This window comes from Homarus americanus, unplaced genomic scaffold (assembly GCF_018991925.1).
Source record: "Homarus americanus isolate GMGI-L3 unplaced genomic scaffold, GMGI_Hamer_2.0 scaffold367, whole genome shotgun sequence".
Lineage (NCBI taxonomy): Eukaryota > Metazoa > Arthropoda > Malacostraca > Decapoda > Nephropidae > Homarus > Homarus americanus.
This window is the reverse complement of record NW_024743709.1, coordinates 2,910,237-2,923,207: the sequence shown is the minus strand read 5'-3', so window position 1 is coordinate 2,923,207 and position 12,971 is coordinate 2,910,237. Positions and strand designations below refer to the sequence as shown.

The 12,971-nt window shown below is 45.0% G+C and overlaps 1 protein-coding gene across 1 annotated transcript in view; it reads right to left on the bottom strand.

Annotated features, from left to right (window-relative positions):
- LOC121877262 (ras-responsive element-binding protein 1-like) overlaps nt 1-12,971 on the bottom strand; it is an 81,817-nt gene that overhangs the window by 56,259 nt on the left and 12,587 nt on the right. The gene's annotated exons all lie outside the window — the stretch shown is intronic.

Here is a 12,971-nt window from a genome sequence, read left to right as displayed (position 1 = left end):
CTCGTTAATGAAGTTCAAATCTACGGTTCCAGAAAATACATTAAAAACTGCCCAATATACAGGACTTACTTCAGTGTAGGGTGGAGAATGTTCGTCCGACGTAGGAGAACGCCAGGCGCTTCTAAAGGCTCACACTGGCGTTGTGTTTGAAGTAAAGAGTACAGTAATTTCGTCTTACAATTACAAACAATTATTGTAATCTCAGTTGTTTACCTCTGAAGACAAGAGTAAACAAACACATTTTCTTATACAGGTATGACTTGTTTGTTTTGGTTTGTTTAGGTTTAATGAATTAGATAAAGGAGAGAGAGAGAGAGAGAGAGAGAGAGAGAGAGAGAGAGAGAGAGAGAGAGAGAGAGAGAGAGAGTGAGAGAGAGAGAGGTATTTCAGGATGGGGGGTTAGTTTCGCAATAAGAGACTTCCATTTGTTATAACTGTTGCTACCTAGACAAGTGGTGTGTGTGTGTGTTTGTGTAATGACCGTCCACACTTATAAACAGACTAGGAGGCTTACCAAAGTCATCTATCTATCTATCTACTTGGGGACACCAAATGGAAGGGGAGAGGGGGAGGGGTCCAGGGAGTTGATAATGGGTGGGTGTACCAGAGAGGTGGTCATGGGTGAGTGTCCCAGCAGGTAGTCAGCATTAAGTGTGTGTGTGTGTGTGTGTGTGTGGTGCGGGGTTGTTCCAGCAGCAGCAGCGCCATGATCGTGACCAACTAGAGCAGGTCACTTCACTCAACTTCCAGCCACTTCCTGGAACAATCACCGCGGACGACCGGCAGCCATCCTGCGGGACTCCAGAAATCCTACCAGACGGCCTGATCTCTCTCCACCACCTTAGCTCCCCGGGTCCTGATGCCTCCATGACTAACTAATAATAACAAATTTTAGCTACTGGTTAGGTTATTGTGTAGAAACATATGAGTAAAAGGTATTTTGGGTAGATTAATTATGAAATAAAATCCAGTGTCGGCCATCGCGTTCCCTCCGGTAACTCACATCGCGGCCGCGGCCACCGCTGGCGATGGTGGCCTTGTCCCGACGCTCACTCTTGGGTCACGTCGCATCTCCCCCAACACCGTGAAGACCAACATTTACGATCGTCCTAACAAACTTATCCCCAAATCTTACAATTACTAGATGAACTTTCATACAGCAATACTCTCTCGTTGTTCCAATAGTGTTTTACCAGCATAAACTATCACCCAGAGCGTCTGCCTAAGCCGAACGTGAGGATGTGAACGCGGGGAAATGATTGCTCTTCGCCGGTAATGTTTCCCTCACCTTTGGCCCCGCCGGACCACAAGAAGACGCTGGGATTTGGGGGGAAAACATTAATTTGTTGCAGTTACTCCGTCTCGACTCCCTCTCTAGCTTTCGCTCACCCTATTACGCCCTCAGTTAAGACTTCCTCCCTGCCCCGAGGCTAGGGAATACACCGTGCAGGGGCCAGGTACAATACAGTAGACAGGGTAGTACAGTTTCCACGGGCTAGAGGATGGGTCTGGTCATGAGGGACGAGGATGGGGGGGATAGGGAGATGAGGCGGACGAATCATAATGGACAGCACACGAGCCTCACTCACTTATTCCTGTCTTATCACACACAGTGTTCGTCCGCTCTGGCAACCACTTTTTTTCCCCATAGGATGAACGACGGATTGGTATATTATAGGATGAACAAGGGATTGGTCTGGGTTTTTTTTTCCGTCACATGAACAAGGGAATAAACATTGTTGTTTTTTTATCCATAGGACGATCAAGGAATTTAGCTGTTCAATTCCTATAGGGAACTAAAGGGTTAAATCCGTTTTTTCCATAGGATGAACAAGGGATTTATTTTTGTTCCTATAAGATAAATAAGGATTGATCTGTTTTTTCTCACAGGATAAACAAGGATTTTCCCGACAGATTCATACAACAGAAGGATGATAGGATAGGATAGGCTTATTTAATGGATAAGGATGATAAAATTAGGTGGATGGAGTATAGGATAGTAGAGAAGGATGATGATAAGAGAGAGTAGGATGATGTAAGAGGATGATGGAGAAAGAGGATGGGCCGAACACAGGATGAGATGGGGAGTTAAGATGTTTGGTGAGGCAGGATGGTCGTCCGTCACACACACACACACACACACACACACACACACACACACACACACACACACACACACTCACACACACACACACACACACACACACACACACACACACACACACACACACACACACACACACACACACACATACACACATTGATTACCACAATCACACAATAACACACCGATCTCTTTGGTATCTATGGACACACAGAAACATACATAGCTACCACATAATTATATGCCAGGCCCCCATACGTATACATCAATATATACAGTACATACATATACATAAGAAACATACATAAATACACCTGTCGTGTTGTGCATCTAATTAAACCTTAACTATAATTTATGTCTGTCTGTCTGTGTGTGTGTGTGTGTCTGTCTGCCTGTCTGTCTGTCTGTGTGTGTCTGTGTGTGTCTGTCTGTCTGTCTGTGTGTGTCTGTCTGTCTGTCTGTGTGTGTGTGTGTCTGTCTGTCTTGTCTGTGTGTGTGTGTCTGTCTGTCTGTGTGTGTCTGTCTGTCTGTCTGTCTGTCTGTCTGTCTGTCTGTCTGTCTGTCTGTCTGTCTGTCTGTCTTCCTAAAAAAATTCATTTCTCTCTCTGTCATTTCCTAATCATCTTTCAGTGTCTTTAATTTAGGTCTATCTATCTATCTATCCCACCTTTATATCTCCCCCTTTCTCTCTCTCTGTCTCTATCTTCCTACTCCTTTTCTGTGCCTCTCTCTCTCTCTCTCTCTCCCTTTCCGTTCTTGCGTAACGAAACTACTACCGCCCCCCTCCCTCTCTCTCTCTCAGGAAACAAGGAGGAAAAGGATGAGACACCCTTTCTCCCCCCCTTCCATCCCCCACTCCTCCCGTTCCATCCTCCTCCCTCCCCTTCCATCCCCCCTCTCCTGTTCCATCCCCCTTCCCCTTCCATCCCCCCCTCCCTGTTCCATCCCTCCTCCCCTTCCATCCTTCCTCTCCCCTTCCATCCTCCCTCCCTCTCCCCATCCCCCTCCCTTGTTCCATCCCCTTCCATCTCTCTTCCATCCTCCTCCCTCTCTTCCCCATCCCCCCTCCTCAGCCCATCTCTCCCCCTTCCATCCCCCTCTCCCCTTCCATCCTCCTCCTCCTCTCCCCTTCCATCCCCTGAAGCCAAATGAAAGCAGGTGACGGTGTTAGCTGAATAACCTCCCCTTATCTCCTTCACTTCCTTCACTTCAACGAAGGAATTATTAGTACGGTCTTCTGGTAGAGGGGGAGGAGGAGGAGGGAGGAGGAAGGAGGAAGAAGAGGAGAGGAGGAGGAAGAAGGCAGGGGAGAGGAGGAGGAGAGGAGGAGGAAGAAGAGGAGAGGAGGAGGAAGAAGGGAGGGGAGAGGAGGAGGAGAGGAGGAGGAAGAAGAGGAGAGGAGAGGAGGAGGAGGTGGGGAGGAAAATTCTTGTCCACGTCTCGCAAGAAAACCAGGACAGACAGACAGACAGACAGACAGACAGACAGACAGACAGACAGACAGACAGATAGAAAGATAGATAGATAGATAGATAAATAAATAGATAGATAGACACAGACAGACAAACCCATTTTCCAACTGAAATAAAAAAAATAAATAAAATAAAAAAAAAAACCCGCGAACACGGAGCCAGTTTCCCGCCCTCACTACGAAGAAGCACAACAACACCTCACGTATAATTTTATCCTTGTAAGAAATTCATTCATTCATACATGCCCCCGTGTATGAATAAAAACATTGGTGTGTGTGTGTGTGGCTGTATGTATGTATGTATGTATGTATGTATGTATGTGTGTGTGTGTGTGTGTGTTTAAGTGTTTGTGGCTGTATGTATGTATGTATGTATGTATGTATGTATGTATGTATGTGTGTGTATGTGTGTGTGTGTGTGAAATGTAATGAGTGATATCAGCTGTTCTATACCTGTCCCGCTACACCTGTCGTTTTTCCCCGCCTAAATTATCAAGTAAACAGACTGCACACGTAAGGCTATTCTTTTAATTTTGTTTTTATTGTGTTTTAATTTTGTTTTTATTTTGTTTTAATTTTGTTTTTATTTTGTTTTTATTTTGTTTTTATTTTGTTTTAATTTTGTTTTAATTTTGTTTTTATTTTGTTTTTATTTTGTTTTTATTTTGTTTTTATTTTGTTTTTATTTTGTTTTTATTTTGTTTTTATTTTTTTATTTTGTTTTTATTTTGTTTTAATTTTGTTTTAATTTTGTTTTTATTTCTCTGGCGGGAAATGAAGTCACAACGCGGTAATATTTTTTGCTTTATTTGTCTCATTCGTTTTAATTTGTATTTTTTTTTTTTATTTACTTTGTGTTTTTGTTGGATATAAAACGAATTTCTAAATATAATAACTAGTAGAAAACAGTTCAATTGTATCTGTGACGTCAGAGAGAGAGAGAGGGGGGGGGGTGGGAAGGGAGGGGGGAACTGACTAGACAGTTAATCCCAAACTGTTTATACGTAAGACTTAGGTAAGATTATAGAACAAGATGCACAAGAGACTAAGGATCTTTTAAGGGGGGGGGGGAGGGGGAGAAGAGGAAGGGGGGTAAAGGGGGAAGGGGTAAAGGGGTGAACGTGAGGGGGAGGGGAGGAGGAAGGGGGTAAAGGGGGAAGGGGTAAGGGGTGAACGGGAGGGGGAGGGGAGAAGAGGAAGGGGGGGTAAAGGGGAAGGGGGTAAAGGGTTGGAACGTGAGGGGGAGGGGAGAAGAGGAAGGGGGGTAAAGGGGGAAGGGGGTAAAGGGTTAACGTGAGGGGAGGGGGAGAAGAGGAAGGGGGTAAAGGAAGGGGGCAAAGGGGTGAGGGGGAGGGGGAGAAGAGGAAGGGGGGGTAAAGGGGGGAAGGGGGTAAAAGGGTTGAACGTGAGGGGAGGGGGAGAAGAGGAAGGGGTAAAGGGGGGAAGGGGTAAAGGGGTGAGGGGGAGGGGGAGAAGAGGAAGGGGGTAAAGGGGGAAGGTAAAGGGTTGAACGTGAGGGGGAGGGGGGAGAAGAGGAAGGGGGGTAAAGGGGGAAGGGGGTAAAGGGTTGAACGAGGGGAGGGGAGAAGAGGAAGGGGGGTAAAGGGGAAGGGGGTAAGGTGAACGTGAGGGGGAGGGGGGTACCTTATAATTTTTACGCTTACCTGGGGCCAATAACCGATTCTCTTAAGTTACGACACAAAGATGACGTTAGGTTAGGTTAGGTTTACGTTATGTTAAGTTAGGTTAGGTTAGTATAGGTTTGGTTTGGTTAGGTTAGGTTAAAGACTAGGTTAGATTAGGTTAAGTTCAGGTAATTACGGGTAGAACAACAGGTGTCGCCATTACTCATTGACGTCATCGACCGAACCAGACGGCTTGTCCTCTCTGGGGCAGGTGGGGGAGGACGATAAGAGGGCGAGGGGACGAGGAGAAGGAAAATAGAAAGAGTAGGTGAAGGAGATGGGGAAGAAGGGGAGGAAGAGGAGAAAGAAGAAAGAAGAGGAAAGGAAGAGAAAGAGAAGAAGGAAGAAGAATAAGAAGAGGAGGAGGTGGGGGGAGGAGGAGGAGGAAGGTGTGCGAGGTTGGTACTGATAAGAATCTTGTAAGAGATAAGGCACTACGTCTCCTCCTCCTCCTCCTCCTCCTCCTCTCCGCCTCGATTTAGTTATTCCCTATCACTGAGAAACAAAACTTTACGTAACCTTGACTGAGACACCTACCACAACTACAACCATTAGTACTACCACAATCGACACCACAAACAACCTGCAGATTGGTAAACAAAAACCACCACCACCACCACCACCACCACCACCACCACCACCACCAACAACAACAACAACAACAACAACAACAACAACACCAATTATCTTCGTAATACACTACTAGTATGACATGAACTACTACTACCATCACTACTATTATTACTACTTTTTTTTCCAATCGTGGCCTTCATCCTTCCCTTATAGCCACACCTTCACCACCATTTTATTGCCTTAATATTAAATATTCTAATACATAAGTAGCTATCCTATCTGTGTTGAGTTAGTTGAGCTGCAGATCTATGGGGCATTCAGTGACTGTAGCCTCATAGTCAATATCTGCAGCTGTTGTCGGCTTTGGGGCCGATGCTCTCGTTCCCCTGAGGCAGAACAAAGCCGACCTAAGGGGAGAGAAGGACAGTTGACATCTCAACCAGGCTGTAACGTAACTTCTGGGCTGCTGCTTCTGTTCGGATAACACCTCTTCGAGTCTGGCATAGAAACATCTTGCACTTGGTCCCATCCCACCAGAGGTTGTGAACACTAGAGGAGAGAAGCTGCCTTGATCAACGTTCTGAATTCTCTCCCCGTATGCCCTGAACTTGTCATTCTCATTCCTCCTGTGTGCAGCCTCGAGTTACGGTGACATGCGGCCATGGGATCGAAAATCCTTATGTCAAAGAAGGCTCACTGTCCCAGCGTCCAGAATCCTCGAGCACTGACGTCCACACGGGCTTCGTTGGATGTGTTTAAAGTCCTGTGACGGAGGTTCTCACCGTCCAATGGAAGGAGGGTCGGTTCCACCATGACATCATGGCAGATTTCCTTTCAACATATTTGCTGTGAGATCCCTTACTTCGTCATGCCTCATGCATACGAAGCCCCCTTTCTTGCACACCATGGGGTGGTCTATGTCATAGGAAGAGCCACACACACATTGGGAGGGTAAACCTTATACTGACCTACCGTCCTTACACCAATGGCATCTGTTAATTCTTGTTTATTAAGGCTGAAACATTTTGCCCTTATCGGTAACGTTGTTAGCCAGTTCGAGGCGCCCACCTCCTGCGCTATAGCTACTTTTTTTCTTCAAGTTTTCTGACAATTGCATCAGCGGTTGTTGAAGTTTATCATTTTGGGTATGTCGCCGTTCTGTCGTAATGGATCGTCGAATCTTATTTAATTCGTTGGTATCCACCTGACTTGACGCATTCTGAGCTACAATGTGCTCAGTGAGGGCTGCCGTGAGCTTGACAGTTCTGATGTTCTGTGGCGGCGGCAAGTTACTACTACTTCTACAGAAGACAGAGGGCGCGGGAGAGACATAGGGCGCGTTACACAATATCACATCAATATCTAAGAACCATTTGAGAACGTTATGTCGGCCGTAGAGAATCGGGAAACGAAATATATGAATAATCAAATAAGCCAGCGGTAGTCGGGGGACCCTGAGGCCGTCACCATGGCAACCAAAAATACAAATACGATACACAAAATATTTATTATTGGTTCATTAATATACAAGATTCGTGTAACATCTACTACTACTACTACTACTACTACTACTACTACTACTACTACAAAAACTCCAAAAACCATCATATTTCACCATTCATGATTACCGTCAACATCGGATTCAGGAGGATTAATTTACACCACTTCCTCTTTATCTGAGAAAACGCCACAGCTACAGCTAAATGGCTCAATGGCTCAATTAAACTAATAAAATAAACCTACAGGCTAAAAAAAAATATAAAAAAACAAACTAAAATATGCACCGACATTCTATTGAATAACTTAATCCATTTAATCTTGCGTTTCGAGGAACATAAATGACCCCGCGGCGTATCTGGGAGAACCCGGATATTACGCTACGAACGTCTAAATTTGTCAACAAGTTTCACCTGGCTTAACTAGCGTGTAAGCAACTGATCTCTTAATTATTCTGGTAAAAACATGAGTTTGTTATCGATAAATTTAGTGAGAGAGAAAAAAATATATATATAGATAAGTATCATGTTTACAATCTTGATTAAAAACTGTGTAAAAATGTGACGTATTTATCGACAGCGTTCTTAACACTGACAGCTGACGATCCGGATTTATAGACTATGATGAGAGGAAAAAAAATAATACGATAAATTGTAGGTTGTGATAGTTTAAGATACCGCCAGAGGATAATAATAATAATAATAATAATAATAATAATAATAATAATAATAATAATAATACAACACAACCACCACCACCTCCAACAACAACAACAAAGAACAAGAACAAAAAATAAACACCCCCTTCCTCCTACACTATCTTCACTCCCCCCCTCCCTACCCCCCCCCTCATTCACCCCCAAGACCCCCCCTTCCTCTCCCCACTACCTGAGCGCCACAGAGTTAACTAAAAGAGGGTTAAATTGACCTGAGTTTTGTTCATTTTGTTAATTATCAACAGTTAGTCAGTCAGCCAGTCAGTGTGAGGCGTCGAACAGGAAGGGAAGGTAATGGATAAGAACACTGTGTTTTAATTAATGCTAAAACTAATGGCTTTTAAACACCCACCTGGCGATTAATCTTGCTGACTCAATTAGCAGGTAAGGTAGACAGGTGCGCGGGGGGTGAGGGCTGGGGTTAGTGGGCGGAGAGGGGTAGCTGGGTGTGTGTGGGATGGGTGAGTGTGGAGTGGGGTGGAAGGGGGTGGGTGTGAGAGGGTGGAAGTGGGATGGGTGGGTGTGGAGTGGGGTGGAAGGGGTGGGTGTGAGGGTGGAGGTGGGATGGGGGGTGGAAGGGGGTGGGTGTGAGAGGGTGGAAGTGGGATGGGTGGGTGTGGGTGGAGAAGGGAGGTGAGTGGGTGTGTGTGGGTGGTGTGAAGGGGGTGGGGTGGTGAGAAGGGTTAGGAAGTGGGATGGAAGTAAAGGGTGGAAGTGGGATGGGTGGGTGTGGAGTGGAGAAGGGAGTAAGTGAGTGGGGAGTGTGGATTGGGTGTGAGGGGTTGGGCATGAATAGTTGGGTCAAGAGGGTCATAATACCCATAGGTCATCACAGGTCAGCATAGGTCATCACAGGTTAGGATACGTCATCACAAGTTAGAACAGATCAACATAGGTTAGAACAGGCCCGTAAAGGGTCAAGACAGGTCAGAACAGGTTAAAACAGGTCATCAAAGGTCACCACAAGCCACTGAGCCCACACACTTGAGGGACAGAGCAGTTAACGTGGCCAACTGTACTAGCTTAAGATAACACGAGACAGATAACAGGGCATCAAAATCCTACCTGGTAAAGAGTTAGTTTATCCCTCACCTGAAGATAACAACACCTGTTACCTGACCAAGGCTGTGCACCTGATAACGCGTATCTCTGTCTTCACCCACCCACCCACCCACCCACCCACCCAATCTGTTCCTGTATATACCACCCAGCCACCCACCGAAGCTGTTATTATTATTATTATTATTATTATTATTATTATTATTATTATTATTATTATTATTATTTTACTCATTAATCCATATGTAAAGAATTTAATGGCGCCTGAATAACACCGAGACTCTACCAATTCAAGTTATGGTTTAAAAATCAGATTAATATACGGTACAAATTGGTGAAGGTACCTGTAATAGGGATGAGTAATGTGAGGCTCATTCGCTCGCCACACCTGTTCGGGATAAACGAGTCTACTAATCTGTTTATGATATTGGGGGATTAAGGTAAAGCTGCAGTCTCGTGTTGTTGTTGAGAAATTTAAGCGAGGTTGTAGCTCACGATGGGGGTAATATAATGTATTTTAGTGTTGAGAGAGAGAGAGAGAGAGAGAGAGAGAGAGAGAGAGAGAGAGAGAGAGAGAGAGACCCTAACTTACATCTCTCTCTCTCTCTCTCTCCTTTGTTATTCTAAGTCTTGTCTTACATTTCTCTCTTCCTCTATCACTTCCTTCTTCTCCTTCTCTCTCTCTCTCTCTTCTTCCCTCCCATCTTCTCTACATCTCCCTCCCACCTCTCCCCCCGCCTTATCTCCGCCCCTCCACCCATCCTCCCATCTCCTCTACATCTCGCTCCCTACCCATCTCCCCACCCCCCCTCTACCTACCCTGGGTCGCGTGGGTGGGCTTGGTGTACCTGAGCAGGTAAGAGACGGAGATAAAGTGATAAGGTGATAAGAGGAGGAGGAGGAGGACAGCCCCACGTGACCTACCTGTGTGTGTGCGTGTGTGTGCGTGTGTGTGTGTGTACAAGGGCATACATTTATGTGTGTATGTATGAATGTATTGCGTGTATGTGTATGTATAGATGTGTGTGCACGTACAAGGGTGTGTATGTATATTGTGAGTGAACTGTACAAGGGCGGGTGTACAGTGTGTGTGTGTGTGTGTGTGTGTGTGTGTGTGTGTGTGTGTGTGTGTGTGTGTGTGTGTGTGTGTGTGTGTGTGTGTGTGTGTGTGTGTGTGTGTGTGTGTGTGTGTGTGTGTGTGTGTGTGTGTACGTACAAGGGTGTGTATATACGTGTGTAGTGTACATGTATCCCCACGTCCACATGTACACACACACAGCCTCATCTAAATTACCTGCCGTACCTTCAACCTTTGTAAAGAATACTATACAGCGTAGACCGGGAGGGGGTTACAAATGACTGTCCAGAACACCTCTCTCCTGTCTACCTGTACCTACCTACCTGTGTCTATCGTCTGTCTATTATTATTATTATTAGTGTAGTAGTAGTAGTAGTAGCAGTAGTAGTAATAGGAGTGTCATATCAAAATAATAATAAAAAATAATAATAATAATAATAATAATAATAATAATAATAATAATAATAATAATAATGATGATGGCCGAACTTTCACAGCAGTAGATATACAACAGTCCTTGTTGGTACAGCACTTGGAGACACGTTAGTACAACACTCTCATACAACTGGAGAACACCCTTGATATAGCACTCACTTGGAGACACACCTCACGTATGACACACCTCCTATTATAAACATTATCTCCACTGTTAGGGGAGGACAAAAGGGTGTTCTCCGTGAGCCTCCGCCCTCGCCGCCGCACGGAGATCAGTGAAGGAAGGGCGGGAAGCTGATAAACAAGCTGATACCAGATAAGGCGACCCAGAAATATTCTACCTGGGTTAGTCAGCTCTATGTACTAACACCCTATGTAGTGACAGATACATACAGGTACAGCTACAGTAATTACCTATGTAGTGACAAATACAGGTGTACACATTAGCGATACAAAACAAAAACATTATCCTTTCATCAAATTTCTACGTTTCTTCACATAAAAACAGATTCAAATGATGATATTCTTAAAGGTTTCTGAGATAATTTTTTTTTTCTTTTTATTCTAAACTTGAAAAAAAAATTGTTTCTAGATTAGATATAAAGTTTTGGTATAATTTAAACACCATTTTAGTTGAGTTGGTAGCGTGTTTCAAGGTCTAGCTGGCAGGGGAGGGGAGAGGGGAGCACTTAAGAGGGTAGCCGGATGGAGGAGGACTTACATCTTCGAAATAAATTTTATATTTTTCTATACACATTCCATTAATGTCTACACTCTAGCACACACACACACACACACACACACACACACACACACACACACACACACACACACACACACACACACACACACACACACCATCACCTCACTGCGTATTGTGGTCGTCAGGAGTAATTTACCTGATACTATGAGAGACGACTCGACTAGAGAAGCTACTGGGCAGAACAAGATGTCATGTATACTGTCACAGAAGCTTTGAATAATATGTCTAGTAGCTATTAAGATGGTTAGTTTAGGTTAGTTTAGTTTAAGTTAGGCTAGGTTAATAGTTGGGGATAGTTAAGGTTAGGTTACATAAGAACATAAGGAGTCTGCAATAGGCCGGTTGACCTGTACATGGCAGCTCCTGTCGAGAGTTACTACCACTCTCTATCATCCATGACTCTATCTAGCCTCCTTTTAAAAATTTCCAGCGTTCCAGCACTTACTACAAAGTTGCTAAGCTTGTTCCACTCGCCCACCAACCTATTTGTAAACCAGTTTCTTCCTATCTCCCTCCTAAACCTAAACTTATCCAACTTGAATCCGTTGCTCCGAGTCCTATCCTGCTCGGATATTATAAGAACTTTATCTATATCCCCTTTATTGATTCCTTTCACCCACTTAAATACTTCTATCATATCTCCCCGCAGGTTAGGTTAGGTTAGGTTAAGTTAGGTTAATAGTTCAGGTTAGGTTAGGTTAGGTTAATAGTTTAGGTTAGGTTAGGTTAATAGTTTAGATTAGGTTAGGTTAATAGTTCAGGTTAGGCTAGGTTAGGTTAGGTTAATAGTTCACTTTAGGTTAGGTTAATAGTTTAGGTTAGGTTAGGTTAATAGTTCAGGTTAGTTAGGTTAGGTTAGGTTAGGTTAGGTTAGGTTAGGTTCTCTCCCGTCACACACCCTCCGAGCGCCACATGATCTGGAGCCTGAGTGATATGTGGCGACCTCCCTGTACCAACACACACACACTCACGGGCCGCGTGCGGGGGTGCGGCGTGAGGCGTGGGCGTTGTTACCGTGGGCGTCGTCTCGCTCGAGCACACAATAGGCGTGAGCAGCGGGGGAGGAGGACGGTGATGTACACGCCCACAACATCACCCACCCCTAGAGAGAGAGAGAGAGAGAGAGAGAGAGAGAGAGAGAGAATATAAGAAAAAAGTAAGGAGAGAAAATATATGCGCCAAGGAGAGAGAGAGAGAGAGAGAGAGAGAGAGAGAGAGAGAGAGAGAGAGGTCTTCCCGATGACCCGTGATGACCTATAAAGTGGCTCCTGAAGGCGAGGTCCTCTGCCTGAGTCACTGGGGTGCCGGGGCGGACCCTAGTGGTGGAGGGGCGGCCCTTAAATGACCTTATAGGGCGAGGGAGGGAAGGAAAGGAGGGAGGGAAGGAACGGAGGGAAGGAAGGAACGGAGGATATAGTGAGAAGGAAGGGAGAAGGAGAGAGGGAGAGTGGGATGGGATAGAGTGAGAAGAAAGGAAGGAACGGAAGGAGGTGATAAAGAGAGAAGGAAGAGATAGAGAGAAGAGACAGACAGGTATGGGGAAGGAGGAAGGAGAGGTGATAAAGAGAGGAGGAAGGCAGGGAATTGGAAG